Source organism: Grammomys surdaster, unplaced genomic scaffold (assembly GCF_004785775.1).
Source record: "Grammomys surdaster isolate TR1022 unplaced genomic scaffold, NIH_TR_1.0 126409, whole genome shotgun sequence".
NCBI lineage: Eukaryota > Metazoa > Chordata > Mammalia > Rodentia > Muridae > Grammomys > Grammomys surdaster.
Window position 1 is genome coordinate 158 of NW_021621202.1, and position 5,502 is coordinate 5,659.

Consider the following 5,502-nt stretch of genomic DNA (forward strand, 5'->3'; position numbering starts at 1 on the left):
TTCCCAGAAGCAGTGACAAAAATACTCTGACAAGACAAAATAAAATGGTGTGGCCTTGGATTAAGTGTGGCTTTGCTGAGGAACTGCATCAATGTAGAAGTGGGCCTTGAGGTCTCAGATGCTCAAGCTAGGCCTAGTGTGTCACTCACTTCCTGCTTGCTGCCTGCCCATCCTGACATTGAACTCTCAGCTCCTTCTCCAGCACCATGTCTACCTGCATGCTGCCACATTCCTGTCATGATGATAATGGACTAAGCTTCTGACACTGTGTAAGCCAGCCCCAGTTAAATGTTTTGCTTTATAAGAGTTTCCATGTTTGTGGTATCTATTCACAGCAATAGCAACCCTCATTAAGATACATCTTTAGCAAGGAAATGTTGACTTTGCCATGGAAATTGAGTTTGGAGCCCATAATTGAGAAGTAGTAGGTAGAGGCAGAAACTTAAGGGAGAGTGATATTGCAGCCAAAACCTAGAAGCAAAGAAAACTGAGTGAATGTCCTCCGTTGAGTTTTCTTCCTCTTAGATGGCTCAGGATCCCATCCAAGTGAATGATTGTACCTACAGGAAACAGGTCTTCCCAACATGACTTAATCTAAGGAAAATAAACCCCAGGGACATGCCTGGAGGACTCAGATCTCATTAGTTGACAGCTGAGATTAGGCATCATGGAGCCAGCAAAGTGTTAGTTTTACTTTTGAGTATTAACCTCTATCAGAGAGAGTTTATCTGGTAGGAAACAACTTTCTTTCCTCACAAGAACCTGTGGATACATATCTTACAGTGTGGGCCCAATGCTGCAGGAGAAGCAGGTCCTCTCCCTGGTTCTTCAGGTTTCTAACAGCACTTCCTCTTTTCCCTGTGAAGCACCTCTTTATGTAGAGTGCCTGAAATGCCAGGGTGACTTCTCATTCTGTCAGAACCCTATAGCTGCAGTGCCTTTGGAGCAAGGGCTTAATATATGACTTGTGATGGTTTGTATATGATCGACCCAGGGAGTGGCACTATCAGAAGGTGTGGCCCTGTTGGAGTAGGTGTGTCACTGTGGGTGTGGGCTTTAAGACCCTCATCCTAGCTGCCTGGAAGCAGTATTCTGCATGCAGCCTTCAGATAAAGATATAGAATTCCCTGATCCTCTTGCACCATGCCTGCCTGAATGCTGCCATGTTTCCACCTTACTGATAATGGGCTGAACCTCTGAACCTGTAAGCCAGCCCCAATTAAATATTGTCTTTTATAAGACTTGCATTGGTCATGGTATCTATTCACAGCAGTAAAACCCTAAGAGATGACTTTATGTAGTTTGTGTTCCTCGCCTCAGACTGACACGCAGGACTAGTGTTCTGACCTTCATCCTGGAGCCTCTGACCTAGGTAGTGATTGAAGTGAGATCTGAACTTTAGCAGACCCTTGACCCCTTTCAGGAATTTCTTGGTTTGGCCTCCAACATTGAGAACATGGATTTGGGAGTTCTAGTAAATTACACCTGTTCCCAAGACTGATGAACCATGGGTATGTCGACATCAATTCTCTTAGCACCTCTCTGGGCATAGGGCTATGTCTTTCCTCTGTGCTGTCAAGATTTGTATCTTTCACTTGTTACATACAGCTTTACCTGACTTGCCTATTTAGGAGAATGAGTTCATAATCTCAGAAATGTGCTTCCTGCAAGTATCTTCCCTGGAGCTTCTTCATTATGCTCAAGGCCTTTGCTCATCACAAGTATGTCAGCTTATCCTGCATCTTCTCATCGTTTAGCTGTGTTTGGCTCCACTGTGATAGTATTAGTATTACTCACTGCATACCCAAAGCTTCCTGCTTCTGTGTAGCATGTCTTACAGAGCCCCATGACCCAACCTCTATCCTCATACACCTCGTATCTCTCCTTACAGTTTCTTGCCTTTATCCTTCTACAGATGTTTCCTCCTGTTTTTCAAGTGCCACGTTGGCTAGACAATCTGTGCTAGACTATTCCTAGAATCCTGGAGGTTTAGTCCCACCAATTATCGTATTCCTGATACTGCATATGAGAATACATTGTCCATAGAATATAGCTTACCCTCTGGCATTCCCTCACCCTCATTCCAGAGAGCTCCTTTCTTTCTGTATTATCTCTTTCTCATCAAACTCACTGGGCAGATGAGAACACTAATAGAATAGAGTATAAAACCCTTCTTAGGGACAATATGACCAGAAATGAAGACATTCACATCTTAGCAGTTTATCCTTTATCTGGTGGACAAAACTAAGGGGCTCCTAGTGACTAGCGATGGCATGGCTATTGTGAACAGCAAAGATAGAGATGAACTCACTGTCATCCAGAATTTTTATAAACAGAGCAAGGCTATACACATTAGAAGACAAAGAAACCCAGAAAAAATTGCTCTAAACCATAGGGATAAGAAGAAGAAGAAGAAGGAATGACTGACAGGTGGCTATCACATTGGTCCCTATTGAAATCACCAGTGCTTTGATGCAATTTAGAGCAGTATCTGGTCTCGAACTTGACTCAGTGCTTCACTCTGTCTCCACCATTAGCTGTGGTCAAAGCAGCATCTCATGTACATGCATGGGAGGACAGAAATCCCACTGAGATATAGCTGTCCTTCTAGCCTGGTATGAAGGAAGACAAATTAAAGTACATTGACTTTTCTTTTAACATTTGTGTCATCTGTACATGTGTACTGCATGGCTTAGAAATATTTTAAACTTAAGATAAATATGCATACATAAATTGTAATTTATCTTTTACAGTTTATTTCCACAAAACTTGTATACAATATCATCAAAATATTAAACTGTCATTCACATACTTAGAAGCCATATATAGTGATTCCATCTGAAAGATTTGCAAACAAAAACAACACACCCTTTCAAATAGCTTTATGGTATTAACATCAGGGTAGTTAATGGCTCTGTGGGGAAGAACACTTGCTCGGAAAGCAATAGACCTGAGTTTGAATCCCCTCACACACATAAAAAAGCTGGACAGAGCTATTCATACTTGTAATCCTACACTTAATAGGCAGAGGCATTTCCGGTGTTTGCTGGCTGTCAGCCTAGCTCCAGATTCTATGAGAGAGCCTGCTTTAAAGAAAGGAGAATGATAGGTCATGTTATTCCATGCCCTCTTTTAACCTTCATGTCTCCTCTAAACTCCACGTGCACAGAGGCATATCCATGGTTTCCTTCAACTGAATCAATGCAATGCACATTTTGAAAGATTTATTTATCCTTTACACAAGAAGATTCTCAACAATGTAATCCACAGTTCTGGAATAAGCAGCAAGCAAACCATGCTTAATAATTAGATTGAGTCACATATACCAGCTTCATAAGCATCTTTACACACCAAGCAAAGATTCCTAGGGTAATTCCAAACAACCATGCATTGACATTCACTTCCTCTCCTTTCAGTGGTACCTGAAAATGCTGAGGCTGCACCTTCAGCAGGGGGACAGGGAGAGCCACCAGTGGGAACAATGAAGGTAATGTAGCTTTTCCTTTCTCTAATATAGAAAGGTTATATTATCCCCTTATATTATAGTGGATATATCATTTGATTAACAAATGACAAGTGTATCATGGGTATTAAAGGGTTTACTTAGAAAGAACAGGAAATGGAATTGTACCAGCTTGTTCCTGAACATTGTACAACTGAACATAGAAGCTTGCAGTGTCTTTTAGCACAGCTTATATGAGGAAACCATTTCTCCTGAAGAAAAAAGTTCCTCTTTAGATAAATGTACAATGTAACTCAGGTGATGACAACCACTTTTGGTTCCTCTAATGTTAATGAAGTCTGTGTATGTTCCACAGAGACCACTGTGAGGGAAGTTTCCAGTGGGTGGATGTTGAGTGGTAAGACATGAGTATTGGTGTAAATAATTGAGGCCCTGTATAGAAAGGATTAATCTGACAATCAGGTTATAAAGATGCTTAACCATGTTGCAGTATGGCTTTGGAAATGCTCAGAAGAGACTAAACAGTGTTATTTAATCTGGCCTTCGAGCCAGCAAAAGTTAGAAGTGGCCCAAACTATAGAGCCGCAGTTGTTCTGTGACACCCTCATATAACATACTCATATATAGGACTCTTGACCATTTTCATTGGCATCATACCATGTTGAGATGCATTCCAAAGACCCATGTGAACAGAATTCAGCATGGCCTTTGCCTCATACTGTTTCGTTTAAATTTCAGGTGGAGACTAAAAAACGTAGACACAGTATGTATTATAGAATCACTTAAGATGCATTTTAGAAAGGAATTGCATACACACTGGATATCCTTTTGACTAGAATACCTCTGTGCTCACCTACTGGGAAGAACTTGTATTCAGTTGTTTGTTTTTCTCTTAAGTATTACCTTAACCAACTAAGAAGAAAGGCTCTTTTTTTTGTGTGTTTTCATATCCATCTATATTTAGGCTTTATCTGTGATTTCTGTGATGGCCATTCAATGCCTAACTGATTGTTCACTACATGCAGTGATCCTCCTGAAACACCAGTCTCACTCTGATGACTGGACCTGGAATAGTCAGATCAGATTCACAAATTCCCAGTAGCTGTTAGTTTTCTTGAGTTTTCTGCCAATAAGTTGACATGACTCCCTTTTATAACTGCGTTCTCAGTTTTTTCAATATTAAGGGGAATTTGTCAGACGACAACTGTAACCCCTCAGCACACAGAGAGACCTTCAACTTCTGAGGGTCCTTCTACAAAGACAACCAAAATACAAACAAAAGGTACTGTGGGAATTTTATTATTTTGTCCAAATGTGTATAGCAGCTAAAACTTATTTCACATATAAATCTATAGATAAGTTAATACTATATTTACTCATGAATATATACTCAAATGAATGATGTTCATTTATATGTGCATCATATATACATAGATACATATGTGCATTTATAAATTTATATAAAATCTTAAGTGTAAATATAACCCCAAAATTTTAAATGCATTTAACATCACCTTGCACTCTAAATCAATGGCATAAACCAGTGTGAAGCAGACGCTTATCTTCTGCGAGTCACAGAAGCTTCCCCTGATATAGACAGGAATGGGTGAACCACCCTCTCGTACTTTCTCTCACAATTCCTTGATGTAGTAATTCTTGAGTGTCTCATGATTGAGAGTAAAATTCAAGCAAAGTGCCAGAATTCCTGGTCTGGATCTGAATGGCTAGGGTCCTAGGAATGGTCACGTTACACACTGGACTTGGAGAGTAAGAACGTGGGAAAGATATCAGTAACGGTTAAGAAAATGGCAGCTTTGAAAGTCTGTAAGGGTGCTTTGTCATTTGAAGATGGTCTTTCCCAGGACACATGCTCTTTTCAGGTGGTGCCACTGCCTAATGTCCAAGCTGTTCCTCACAGTGGCTATACTTTAATGTCTGCCTCACTTGTTTTCCCAGTAGTGGCAAAATATTGTAAATAAAACAACCTAAAAAAGGAGTGGTTTGTTTGTCAATGAAATTTAAGCTTACAGACCATAAAC

The 5,502-nt window shown here is 40.3% G+C and overlaps 1 long non-coding RNA gene across 1 annotated transcript; it reads left to right on the plus strand.

Moving 5' to 3' along the window:
- The first annotated feature begins 3,432 nt into the window (after positions 1 to 3,432).
- On the plus strand, positions 3,433 to 4,743 carry LOC114614704. The gene is made up of 3 exons (XR_003710374.1): positions 3,433 to 3,487; positions 4,202 to 4,226; positions 4,632 to 4,743. It is a non-coding gene; the product is annotated as an uncharacterized LOC114614704 (long non-coding RNA).
- Positions 4,744 to 5,502: the final 759 nt, after the last annotated feature.